General features: G+C 36.9%; 1 protein-coding gene and 1 long non-coding RNA gene across 2 annotated transcripts in view; one reads left to right on the forward strand and one right to left on the reverse strand.

The window, feature by feature from the left end:
* The window catches only part of CREBL2 (cAMP responsive element binding protein like 2), a gene marked incomplete at its 5' end in the record, with an annotated part of 62,291 nt that overhangs the window by 3,921 nt on the left and 44,503 nt on the right, over positions 1-13,867 (forward strand). The gene's annotated exons all lie outside the window — the stretch shown is intronic.
* On the reverse strand, positions 8,429-11,308 carry LOC306661238. The gene is made up of 3 exons (XR_013763836.1): positions 10,702-11,308; positions 9,592-9,672; positions 8,429-8,721 (listed from the first exon to the last, which is right to left on the reverse strand). It is a non-coding gene; the product is annotated as an uncharacterized lncRNA (long non-coding RNA).

The raw sequence follows: 13,867 nt of genomic DNA on the forward strand, positions 1-13,867 counted from the left end.
GTGCCTTTTGAAGAGTAGTCCCTGCTCTTGTCTTGGGATTCATGGCACTGTACAGACAAATTGCATCTTTGGAAAGAAGGAAGTTCTACCTCAAGAGATGGCAGTGCAATGGAGGACAGCAGTATTTGCAGCAGACAAGGAGGGAATGTTCTAAGTTTGTCACTAACAGAACTTCATAAAAATATTTTTTTTCACCTGTGTAATGACAGAAATAGACCTATGACATTGAGACCAAGGCACTCACTTTACATATAAGAAAGTGAGAGTCCAGAGAGGTTAAGTGACTTGCCCAAGACTGCACAGCCAGTTAGGGACCAACCTAAAATTATAAATAGGTCTCCCAGCTATCAATACTATACTTTGTAATCCTTATCTAAAGGTTTACAAAGAAACTGTACTGAACATTGAAAAAATTTGCCTGGCATGGGGCTAGGGTTGTGGCTCAATGGTAGAGCCACTGGCACGTGTGAAGCACCAGGTTTGATCCTCATACCACATAAAAATAAATAAATAAAACAAAGGTATTGTGTCATCTATAACTAAAAATTATTTTAAAGAACATTTGCCTAGCACGCACCAAGTCCTAAGTTCCACAAAAGCTCCAGTACTACAAAATATAGCTTAAGAGTTTAATGGGAATTAAGGGTTGAATTTTATTCAATTATGCAAATATGCATTCCTATGGAATTAGAAGGAAGGAAGGAAATAAAAGTTTTCAAAAATGTGTGAGATTAGCCAGATGGAATGGCACATTCTGTAATCCCAGTGGCTGTGTAATTCCAGGAGGTTGAAGCAGGAGGACTGTGAGTTCAAAGCCAGCTTCAGCAACTGAGTGAGACCTTAAGCAACTCAGTGAGAGCCTGTCCCTAAAAATATATAAAAGGGCTGGTGATGTGGCTAAGTGGTTAAAGCACCTTTGGGTGGTTCAATCCCTGGTACAAAAAGAAAAAAAAGTGCAAGATGCCAGCCCTGAAAGATGGAAAACATCAATGTAAAGATGCACAATCAGCCACCAGGCACAGTGGTGCCCACCTATAATCCCAGTGACTCAGGAGGCTGAGGTACGAGGATCACAAGTCCAATGCCAGCCTCAGCAATTTAATAAAGCCCTCAACAACTTAGTGAGACACTGTCTCAAAAAAGGCCAGGGATGTAGCTCAATGGTAAAGGGCCCCTAGGTTCACCCACCAAAAAAAAAAAAAATACAACCAACCTTTTCTCCAAGATGGTGCGGAAAGCAAAAATGGAAGTTCCTGTCCTTCCCAAAGCCAGAACAAAGACTTTGAAGACCAAGAAAGCAATGCTGAAAGGAGTGCACAGCCACACAATAAAAAGAAGACCCACATGTCACCCACCCTCCAGTTGCCTGAAACAGCAGTTCTGGAGGCAGCTCAAATATCCCCAGAAGAGGGCTGCCAGGAGAAACAAGCTCCAACACTAAGTCTGCTGTGAAGACGGAAGAAAACACACTTGTATTCGTAGTGGATGTCAAGGCCACAAGGACAGATCAAACAGGCTCTGAGGAAGCTCTATGACATTGAAGCGGCCAAGGTCAATACCACGGTGAGGTTTAATGGGAAGAAGAAAGTACGTATTCCACTTTTTCCTGATTATGAAGCCTTTGGATATTGCCAACAAGATTGGGATCATCTAAATTGAGTCTCACATTTTCCAACACACACAGAAGATTGTACAACCAAGAAAGAGTAAATGGGAGTAACACAAATAGCTGACCTCGTGGAAGATATATAAACAGACATAAGTTACAAAAACTAGATTATTTTTCATTTACTGGTCTGGCAATGATTTTAGAAATGGGTAATCTCATGATTGAGTCAAGAGTATGAAGAAACAGACTTTCTCAATACCACTGATGAGCGTATATAAATTGGTCTAACTATTCTGGAGGGTAATTTGGCAATATGATTTCAAAAGTCTTCTAAAATGCACATCCAGCAATTCTACTTTAAGAATTTATCTTAAGGAGATTATAGTACTATTTTCAAAGACATATGAATAAGTATGTTAATCATTACTTAAAATAATAGCTGACATTTATTGAACATTACCTCATTGCAATTTATTAAAAATTACCTCATTTAATTGAAATTTATTGAAAATTACCTCATTCAATCCTCACATTTACTATTACCCTCCCCCCCCCTCCCGTTTAGTAGTTAAGTTGCTCAAGGTGGCACAGTACATGGAAGAGCTATGGTGTGAATAACATGCTGTACACATTCAAGCAGAATCAAGGTCATGGGGCCTTATAAGCTGTATCAAAGGGCTTTGACTTCTTCAAGGTAAGCAATGGAGGAGACATTGAAAGTTTAAGAAAAAAAATAACAGGATCACATTTGCATTTTGCTTTGTCAAAGAATAGTTTGGTGGGGCAGATGTAAAAGCAAGGTAGGTAACAACTATAAATGAGATAACTAAATGGAAATGGAGAGAAGACAGATTCAAGATATTCAAAAGCTAGAATCAAAAGGACCACCTGTCCCATTATGAGCCATTAAGGGAAAGGCAGTTTAAAGGATGAGGACTCCAAGGTTTCTGATTTGAGCAAACAGATGGTTTGTGGTGCTGTTACCAAGGTGAAAGAAAAGATAAGTCAAATTTGAAGCCCTTAGAGTTCAAGGGGCCGGCGGCAGCTTAAGAGGAGTAGGCCTGTTCTATTTACTGGTCTGAAGGTCAAAGGCAATATCTGGGCAGGAGATAAGGATTTGTGATTCATTGGCCATATTTAGTTGCAGCCGTGGCCACTGGGTGAGATCATGGGAGAGTGGGGGAAAAAAATGTTGGAATCAAGGGAATAATGAGGTTTAAAGATGTTTATGGGAGGCTGGGCAGAAGAAACTGCAGTCAGAAAGAAAATCAGTGTAGACAGTCACTACAGAAAGCCAAGAAAAGAGTTTCAAACTGGGCAAGAGTGTGTTTCCAACTGGGTTAATGCCTCAAGGAAGCCCCCGTAAGATAAGGACTAAAAAATCTTTCTTTGATACAGCAGTAAAGTAACTGCAGAGAAGGTGGAAACTGAAGACCATCATGCAGTGGCAAGATTTCAATGAATTGAAAAAAGGAAGGAAAGGAGGAAAATGGAAACAATGAAATATGATCTGTTCTTGCAAGAACTTTGACTGTTAAGAGGAAAAAAGTAGAATAATACCTAGTTAGATACAGATGTGGAACATCTAAACTCTACAAAAGATCCTAATGGCCTGATAACCTAAGATTCTGTTTTTGTTTTAATCAAATAATTTATAACAAGCATTTTAAATGAGAAATGAGAATTTGTTTCAATCTCAGGAAAGTTGGACTGGGGTTGTGTCTTATTGGTACAGCACTTGGCTAGCATGTGTGAGGCACAGGTTCGATTCTCAGCACCACGTATAAATGAATAAAATAAAGGTCCATCAACAACTAAAAAAAAATTTAAAAATCATCATCATCATCATCATCATCATCATCATCATCTCAGGAAAGTTGCAGATGGACTTTACTACCTAGAGCCTAAATTCTATTTTCAATATTATGTAGAAAATAATATCAGAGTTTTTGTCAAGGATATTTTGATATGGCTTTTAATAACTGGAATAAAATAATAAGAATAAAAGGAGGGGCAGGAGTTTTAGCTCAGTGGTAGAGCATTTGCCTAGCATGTGCGAGGCACTGGGTTTGAACCTCAGCACCACGTTAAGTAAGTAAGTAAATAAATAAATAAAGGTATTATGTCCATCTACAACTAAAAATATTTAAAAAGAAAAGAATAAAAGGAATGCTGGGCATGGTGACACATCCCTGTAATCTCATTGACTTGGGAAGCTGAAGCAGAAGGATTGTAAATTCAAGGCCAGGCTCAGCAATTTAGCAAGTCCTTTTCTCAAAATGAAAAGTAAAAAGGAATGAGAATGTGGTTCAGTGGTTAAATGCCCCTGGGTTCAATCTCCAGTACAAAAAAAAAAAAAAAAATAGGATAAAAGAAATATCATTTCTAGGGGCTGGGGTTATGGCTCAGTGGGAGAATGCTCGCCTAGTGTGAGGCACTGGGTTCGATCCTCAGCACCACATAAAAATAAATAAAAAATCAAGGTGTCTACCTACAACTAAAAAAAAATTAAGAAAAACGGAAATATTTCTAATATCATATATTATCTTTTAAAAGGTCAAAAAATACTTTCAGAAAAAATGGCTGTGGCTACAAGAAAGTAAATAAAAGACTTAGAAAAGATTTATAAGCAATAGCTTATAGCTTTGCTGATTTGGTGATTTATAGCTCACCAAAAAATATTAACTGTATCTTGTGAATCCCTGTATAATTTTTTATTGTCTCTAATTATCCCAAATACACACAATTCTCACAAACTTGAGAACTGAGTTTATTTCACTTTAGTAAATGAAGGTCTTACAACACCTTTAGTAGAAAGTTTATGCAGGAATCAAAAAGTTAGAAAATGTTAGTAAGGATGTTGCAACAACAAAAAATTGCAAACTACTAGTTGAAGTGAATTCTGCTTCTTTTCATCTGTCCCTAAAAGAAAAGAATTGGAATGAATACAGTGATGTCCTTTGTTTCTGATATAAAAAAAAAGTTTTTTTAAATATGTTTTTTTTTGAAGAATGGTGATTTCTAAATTTTTTCTTAGTAAACATAGATATCAACGTGTTCAGTTTTTAAATTCTCAGTGGCTTTCTCAAGTAACAGTGACAACATTCAATAACATTATTCATGTTTGTAAATGTAAACCCTGACCTTTAGGAACAGTCTTCTTGTCCAATGTTGTTTAAACAGCAACATGGGATATTCTGACCAAATAGCAAAATGCCATTTTAATTAAGAATACTTTTAAATTTGTGTGAAGTCAGTTTTTGATGTCTTGACAAAAAAAGTTCTATCCCACTAGATTAGGTCAGAGGTTTAGGAATATCTCAAACCACAACTATTTTTAAGACCTAGAAATTAAATGGAATTTGAAAACAAACTGATATGATATCAGATCAAATACACAGTAAACAGCTCTTTTGTACCCTTAAAACAAACCTAAGAATTAGATATTATTATTTTCTTTCCTATTTTACAGCGGAAGAAAATTGAGACCGAGAAAAGTTAAGGATTTTGCTTAAAAGACACAAAACTAGTAAATAACAAAGTAGGACCCAAGCTCCGGTTTTCTCATAAGGATAGTTTGTTGAAAAAATAAAAACACAAAATGTAAGTCAAAAAACAACACTATAAGCAATGCCATATTGTAGAATGCACTTCTGTGATTATTGGTCAAACTTATCATTCAGATATGAGTTGCAAATGTTGGAAAAAATGAGAGCTTGCTGAGCTGGGACCAGAGCCAGCAGGCTACAGATTCCAACTCTGCCACTTGCTGACTGTATATGACTTAAGGAAAATTCAATTTCCATATCTGTAAAATGAAGGCAATTGACACTAACCTCCCAAAGGTCTAAGTGATATACCAAGTAAAGCACCAGGTACAGTGTGTGACATGCATAGTAATACTGTCAGCTGATTCCTTCCCTCCTAGGAAAGGCTGTATGTAGAACTGACCTAGATCTTGAATGGTAGATTGAGTTGGGATGTTGAAAGAGAATGGGGAAGCTCATTCCAGGAAGAGAAAACAAGCACAGTCAGAGACACAGCAGGGAAAATGTGTTTAAAATAATTTAACTGAAGCAGAACATTTGAATTTAATATTATAAAATAAGCCTGGAAACCAGTTCGGAGCCAGATTACATCAGACCTCAGCCAAAGAATTTGGATGTTATAAATAATAGGGAATGATGGAAATTTTGTTTCTTTTTAAAAATCATGCTTTATCATCATAATTTTCTATTATAAACCCATATATGTTTATGGTAGAAAGTCTGTAAGTTATTAAGAACCATAGAGTATAAAGGAAAAAAAATAACAAATTACTTTATTCAATGTTCATCTTGGGGGAGAGAGAAAATCCTTTTATTGTTATATCCATTAGTGATATAACATCCTTTGTTGTATCCCCTTTTCTTCCACCTAGCTTTAGTGAAGCATAATTGACAAATAGAAATTAAACATTCAAGGTATGCAATGTGATTTGGTATTCATATCTATTGTAAAATGATTACCATTACCAAATTAATTAACAAATCTATCACCACACATTGTTGGCATCTTCCTTTGGTGGTATTTTGATTTTCTTTTTTCCTTTCCCCATGTACATTTATTCTTTTAATATTAATACCAAAGTTTATAAACACATGGAAAACACTAAGAATGTTTATGTAAATTCTCATTAGGAAAAGATTTGCCTCTATAAAATGGAATTGCTTATTTGAAATGGTCACCAGTAGGAACTCCTCAAGAGTGCAACAAATGAAGTTTGAATTTTATATTTTTGGGGTACAATGGTTATTTATCTTTATTACATATTTTGTCCTATAATTTTAACATATAATTGTAACATTTTTTTCTTTTCCTTTTAATATAGGAAGTTATTTAATTTGTCTAAAAAATATTGCTATCATCACATTATCCAAAAATGACCTATGGGGGACATTTGGGTGTATTTTCGGTTTAGAGGTTTGAACTTGGGAGTTGACTAGGATAAAAGTAGGATTTTCAGCAGTTTAGTCTGACCAAAGCATATTAGAAAGATCTGAATAGAGATATTATGAAATAAAGGAAACCATATTGGGCTATGGCAACAATTCAGACAAAAGTCAAAAAGAGGCAAGACTGGTGTGGTGATGATGAACATGGAAAGAAAACAACAAATTCAAGAAGTAGTACAGAGGGTGAATTGACAGGATTTGGTGAGTCATACGCTGTGGAAGGCACAGAAGATGAGTAATGAAAGATGATGCTAAGGTGTCATTCTGGCAATTTACATAAGCTTCAATTTCCTCATCTATAAAATGGGGTTAATAATTGTACCTTCCTCACAGGGTTGTTGGGAGGATCAAATGGAGGACATCTAGAACATAGCACAGTAACTAGAATGCATCCTTAATAAATATTAGCTGTTATGGTTTTATAGATATTGAAACTAGATGATTAGGTTTAAGAATAAAGAAATTCTAGGGCTGGGGAGATAGCTCAGTTGGTAGAGTGCTCGCCTTGCAAGCACAAGGCCCTGGGTTCAATCCCCAGCACCGCAAAAAAAAAAAAAAAAAAAAACTTCTCAAAAGAAGTAGGAAAGTCAGAGCAGGTCTGGTGGCACATGTCTATATCCCAGTGACTCCAGAAATATTATGAGGCAGGAGGATCACAAGTCCAAGACCAGCCTGAGCACCTTATCAAGACTCTGTCCGAAATTAAAAGGGGTTGGGAAATGTAGCTAAGTGGTAGAGTTCCTCCGAGTTCAATCCTTAGTACCAAAGGTGGGGGAGGTGCAGTTGAGCAGCTGTGTTTTAGACATATTAAACTTACACATTATTATATTATAATAATATATAATATAATATTATAATAATATTAGACATATTATTTATGGTGGACAGTCAAGTAAAAATGTTCAACAAGGCCCATGATCCTTGATGTTGGACACATTTTGGGAAGACTCCATATTTATGAGAAGCAGGCATTGGGAGAGTGGATACCTCCACAAAGTGCTACTTATATTCTCCCCTAACCTCCACTTAACTAGCAGATATTACCCAAACAAATGGATGATTTCTATTTGGTGTTGACTCCGTGGCTAAAAAGCTTTCCAGGTAGGACAGATACCAAAGTATGAAAGCACTTAGATTTGGGAAGCAGACAGATCTGTTTGAGTTCCAACTCTTATTTTACATTTTTTTTTTTTTTTTTTTTGAGAGATGGGGTCTTTCAGTGTTGCCCAGGCTGGCCTCAAACTCCTAGGCTCAGTGAGCCTCCTGCCTTGGCTTCCTGAGTAGTTGGGACTAAAGGCATGCCCTAATATACCTGGCCTTCTACTTTCCTAAGCTGTTTGAGCTTAGGAAAATTAACACTCTAAACTTCAGTTTTCTTGTTTACAAAATAAAATAATAAAAATTTCACCTCACAGTATTCGTGGAAAGATTATATGGATTCTTTAAATGAAACCCTTTATAAAACAGTATATAATATAAATATCAAGCATTGCTATTAATCCTGTCTTTCCTTGAGACTATTAATATATTTCCATTTCTTCTTCATCTCAAAGTACCAAACAGGAGAAGCACTCTCTACTGACTGCTGATCATTTTGCTAGCAGGACTTTGGTCCTCAGCCTCTCCCTAGGTCTCATTCCCCTTGGGAATCTTGTTGCCCATATTGTATGAAATACTAGAATGTCAAACAGCATTATTAAGACAAGACTGGAGCAACCCTGTGTGTTAGTTTTTGTTTGGAGAGACTCTGCATTCATTTTCTACCACTGCTCTAAAAAAAAAAAAAAAAAATTTACCACAAATTTACTAGCTGAAAAAAAAAAAACCCACAAATTTATTATCTTACAGTCTTGTGATTCAGAAGTCAGAGGTGGGTCCCAGTGGGCTAAAATCAAGGTGTCCAGCAGAGCTGCATTTCTTTCTGAAGGCTGTAAGGAAAAATCTGTTTCTTCGTGCTTTCCAGTTTCTACAGGCTGCCTGCATATCTTGGCTCATGGCCTCTTTGCCCACCTTCAGCAATGGTAGGTTGAGTTCTTCCCACATCATCAACCATCTCTCTGGTTCTCTTCTGGCTCCCTCATCTTCTATTAAGGAGCCTTGTGATTATTTGGTGCCCACCTGGAAAATCCAGAATACTCTGTATGAAGGTCTATTAATTAGCAACCTTAATTCCCTTTGCAACTTTAATCGCCCTTTGCTATGTAACCTAACATAGTCAAAGATTCTGAAGATTGGAATACAAACATTTTGGGTGTTCATTCTGTTTATTACACCCTCCACAAAAGAACACCAAGAAAGTTTCCCTTTGCTTTGTCCCGCCACTGTGCAAGACCTGATTTACTAAATTATGAATGGTCAATCACAACTTGATAATTATAATAATAATAGTTTGTCTTTCATAAGAAGAATTTTCTGATCTAATCTGATTCTGTTCTATGCTGGAATATACATTTGTATTCAAACATGATGACTATTAACTAACTAAAAATGTTTAAAGAAATAATGATTCCAATAAATCTTCAGCATGGAAAAGAAAGCTTTATCATCAGCCATTCATTTTCATAAATGATACAAATGTCCATTTCATTTCTGAGACTACCTCATAAATCCACCATGATTGTTACCAATATGTTTCTTATCTGTTTCTTATTTCTTTAACAGAATCTCAGCAGTAGTGTTTTCGTTTTCACTCTAACTAATGATTAATGAATAGCAGAACATATCCTAAGACAGGTGAAAAATATCAGGTTTCCAGGCAAAGCATGTAAATATATCAGAGATGGGAATTTTTTTAAAGGGCGAAAAGCTGTAAGTACTATTTTAGATGTACCAAGGGTTTAGACACTAAAGTTGGCAATGGGCAAAAACTCAATGCCTTTGAATTTAACTCTGAAATTCAGTATTTCTATCTTTTAAGTTTTTTTTAAATTTATATAGATCCATTAAAAATAAACTTACTCAAATCTTGCTGGACAGGATAGCACACACCTGTAATCCCAGGTACTCGGGAGGCTAAGGCAGGAGGATCGTGCATTCAAAACCAGACTGGGCAACTTGGTGTGACCCTGTCTGAAATTAAAAAAAAAATTTTTTTAATTTATCCAAATCTCCAATAAAGACAATTTTTACCTTGTTTTTCACAAGGAAGGAATAAATAAATTTTGGCTTAAAAACAGGACAGGCTAGCACTAAACTGTTTTATGACTTGGAAGGGCATTCAAGAGACAGAAATGAGAGCCAGTCAGTAAATATTGAGCTTCTCTATTACATCCAAGCACCATATTTGTGCATATCATCTCAGTGTTTTCACAACAACCCTTATAGGTAGGCATTGTTACCCTATTGTGAAGGTGAAAGAATTGAGACTCTGAGATGAAAAGATTCTCTCCCACAATCACAGCTATACAGTGGCAGCACTTGGATGACAGTCCAGTTCTACCTGGTCCAAAGCCCACACATACTCTCTCCCCACCCTCAGCTGTTCTTCTGTTCCTTATCTACAAAATGAGAATTGAGTCAGATAATCTCCAATGCTCCTCAAGCTGTAACTATATGGCCTTTTTGGTTGGGAGGGGAAGGGGAATCAAGGAAGAGGTCTCAAGAGAAAGATGTCCACTTTCTCTCCTAAGGGGAAAGCACTGGAACCATGTGTTTCATCTGAACTTGACTCCCTGTTCTACGAAAGAAAGCTACTGCTGCTAATAGCACTACAAATGATGGGAATCCCAAAACACTGCTCTTTCAAAAAGAAGAAAATCTTCTAAATCTTCTTTGTGGGGTCATTTTTATGAATTTTCATTTCCAAAAGTTAATCTTCAATACTTATTGAAAATTTTATTGTGCCCAACACTGAGTTAAATTTTATTGTGAGACTCAGGAAACAGCAAAGAATTATAAGATGTAGTTTGTATTCTCAGGGAACTTGTAACTAGCTAAGGAACCAATTAACACATAAAGCAAGTTTTAAAAGTCCGTGTATAATGCAGGATTGGAATGTGTAATCATCCAGACAATACATACTACAGGAGGACAAAGAAAGGGAAGATCAAGGGAGGTAGAAGAGCCCATGAGAACTGGGGCAAAGACAGTGTTCTTTACCTTGCATTCTGGACTGGTCTTTCTTGGACTTTTCTATCATTGTGAAATTCTGGTATGAACCTTTCACATAGTTCAAGCATTCCCAGCTTTGCAGGCTACAGTCTGTCCTTCATATCACGTCATCTGAATGCCACTTCATCTTTATTGGCACTTACGGGGAGGGTAAAACCCCATGGTATGCAAACACTGTCATGGTTACTTGCTTCAAGCCATGGGAAGTTTCATGCAAAACCAGTTTCTCAATAGGGCAAATGTTGTGTAAAGGTACAAGGAGCTTGAGAAACTAGTTAAAAGACAAGCCTGTCACAGCAAGAACCAGATTTGAATGGGGACACTTTCTTGTCTGCATCAGTGATGGTCAGCTTCCAGTTCCTTACTGAAGGGCTTTCTATACTTAAACCCTTCTTTAACCCCTGGGCCCAGAGGCCATAGGAGCTTCTACATAGTTGGAATTCAACCTCCCACACCTCTGTCTGCCCATCCTTTTATGCCACTCTATGGTAAGAGACTCTAGGTGTGAAAAATTTTTCCAGAATTCTAGATCCCTCCCTCCCTCAGACTACTAATTATATATCCCTTTTTCCAAATTCTACATTTTTCTTTAATTTTTTTTTAGTTGTAGATAGATACAATACCTTTATTTATATTTATTTTTATGTGGTGCTGAGGCTTGAACCCAGTGCCTCACTCATGCTAGGCAAGTGTTCTACCACTGAGCCACAAACCCAGTCCTTCAAATTCTACTTTAAATGTAATATGGGAGTGTAAGCCCAAGAGATGATGTGACCTGATAAAGTAGCCTAGTAGATTAAATAGTCACCATATGTTTACTGTGTGATCTGAAACAATACTGGACTGAGGAATTTTTCCCAAAGTAGTTGAAGACACAATGAATACACAAGAAACAATAGCTCAGGCTGGGATTTTGGCTCTGGTGGAATGCCTGTCTGGCACATGTGGGCCACTGGGTTTGATCCTCAGCATTACATAAAAATAAATAAGCAAAATAAAGGTAAAAATAAACAGTAGCTCAGTGTATTTATCAGAATAATAGCATCTAACACTAAAGCAAGGGTAATTGGTTCAGAAAATCAGGACATTGATGAGTACGAAAGTGAAGAGGGAAAATTTCATGGAGATAAACAAGGTCTACGATAGACCCTAAAGAAATGAAAGAGATTGGACAGGCAAGGAAGAGAAATTATGACATTCTAGAAATGAGGAATACCATAACCAAAGACAGGAAAAATATATGTGTACGTGGAAAATGAAGGTGGCCAGCCTGTCTGAGGGAAGGATGAGGTGAGAATATGCAAGCAAGAATTAGTGGGAAATAAGACCAAATGGATAGGATGAATTCATAAACAAAATCAGCCAATATATAAGTGCTGATTAGGTGTCAAGAACTATATTAGGTCTCTTGCCACATAATAGCAACAGCTTACACCTATTAAAGCTTACACTGTGCCAGGCATAGTGTGTGTATATACACACACACACATATATACATGCCTATACATACACACATGTATCTATGTAATTTTATCTTCACTCACTGCAGATCTCTGATCTATGCCTGTTAGTTCCTCCATTTACAGATGAAAACGATGAAGCCCAGAGAGATTAAGGAACTTGCTCCAGGGCACATAATAAGTGGAAAAACCTGGACTTCAGGCAAGTGAGTCAACTCAAATGTAAGCTCTGAACACAATGCTAAATTATCTCCATACATATTATCTCATTAAATCCTCATAAAAGTCCCTATGACACAGGTATCATTAGCCTCATTTTGCAAATGAAGATCCAAGGCTCCAGGAGTCAATTAATTACCCAAGGTCATTCTGCAGGGATTTGGAAGTAATTTTAATTTCAAGCCCATTAAACTTTCCATTACAACTTAACCACCTGCTGCCAAGTACCTTTAGTATGCTATCAAATTAGGGGAAATTTTGACAACCTGATAAGAGCAAGAAGACAGGAATAGGGAGGAATTTCATGATTTTGAAGAGAATGTGATTTTGATTGATGAAGATAAGTCTAGGTCTGGCCTCAACCAATGACAGGAAATTGAATCAGAGAAATAGTGGACATGACACTCTTTTTAAATGACTTAATGGACTATTGTTGGGACCTGAGATGTTACACAAGCAGCTGGTTTGTTGCAAAAAATGAAGGTTCTTTTTAGATATGTTGCAACCTGAATTGCAGAACCATGACTGGCACATTCCCAAGGAAATGAGTAGTAGGCACTCAGGGACATGGGATTGGAACTCAGGTAGAGAATGAAGGTGGCAATCACATTCAACCAAAAAAGAAACCTATGCAAGGACCACTGAATGCACTGAATGAGCAATTCAGTCAGATCTCAAGGAAAATAAATTATTAATAGCTGTATTAAGTTGGGATTCAGCACAGAATAAAAATGCAGGGTAACAAAAAATAAGTCATAGGTCAAGACAAGTGGTCAGGGCCACGCCAGAGATGAAATGAAAGGAATACTGCAGCAAATGAGATCTCACCAGTAACAAGGCAGAATGACCACAGAATAATCTCTTGTCCTATTTGTGGGATCGTGGGTGTTTCCATATTACAGGAGTCAAACTCGGCTTAACTGGATAGGACCCTAAGTTTGACCCTGCAGGTTAGGAACTTTCCTGGCAGAGAGTACATTAGCATAGGGATAGAACTTAAATCATCAAAACAGGCTCTTCCACTGAATTGCACTCTTAAAAATGCCAAAATGAAGGGCTAGGGTTGTGGCTTGGTGGTAGAGCACTAGTCTAGTATGTGTGAGGCACTAGGTTCGATTCTCAGCACCACATATAAATAAATAAAAATAAAAGATCCATTGACAACTAAAAAATATTTTTTTAAAAATGCCAAAATGATAAATATTATGTATAATTTGCCACAATAAAAAAAAAAGAGGGAAAACTAGGGCAAGCTAGGGATGTAGCTAAGTGGTAGAGCACTTGCCTAGTATGCATGAGGCCTTGGGTTTGATCATCAACACACACACACAAAAGGAGGGCCTTGCCTCTGAAAATAAAAACAACTGGATCCTCAAAAATCTCCGAAAGCTCAACTAATTTAGCATCTCCTAGACTTACCCCTCTTTGTTAAAGCTCTTTATCTTCTTGCTCAAAGTGGTGGGGCTGTGGTGCTG

The sequence above is a fragment of the Sciurus vulgaris genome (assembly GCF_902686455.1).
Source record: "Sciurus vulgaris genome assembly, chromosome: 5".
Lineage (NCBI taxonomy): Eukaryota > Metazoa > Chordata > Mammalia > Rodentia > Sciuridae > Sciurus > Sciurus vulgaris.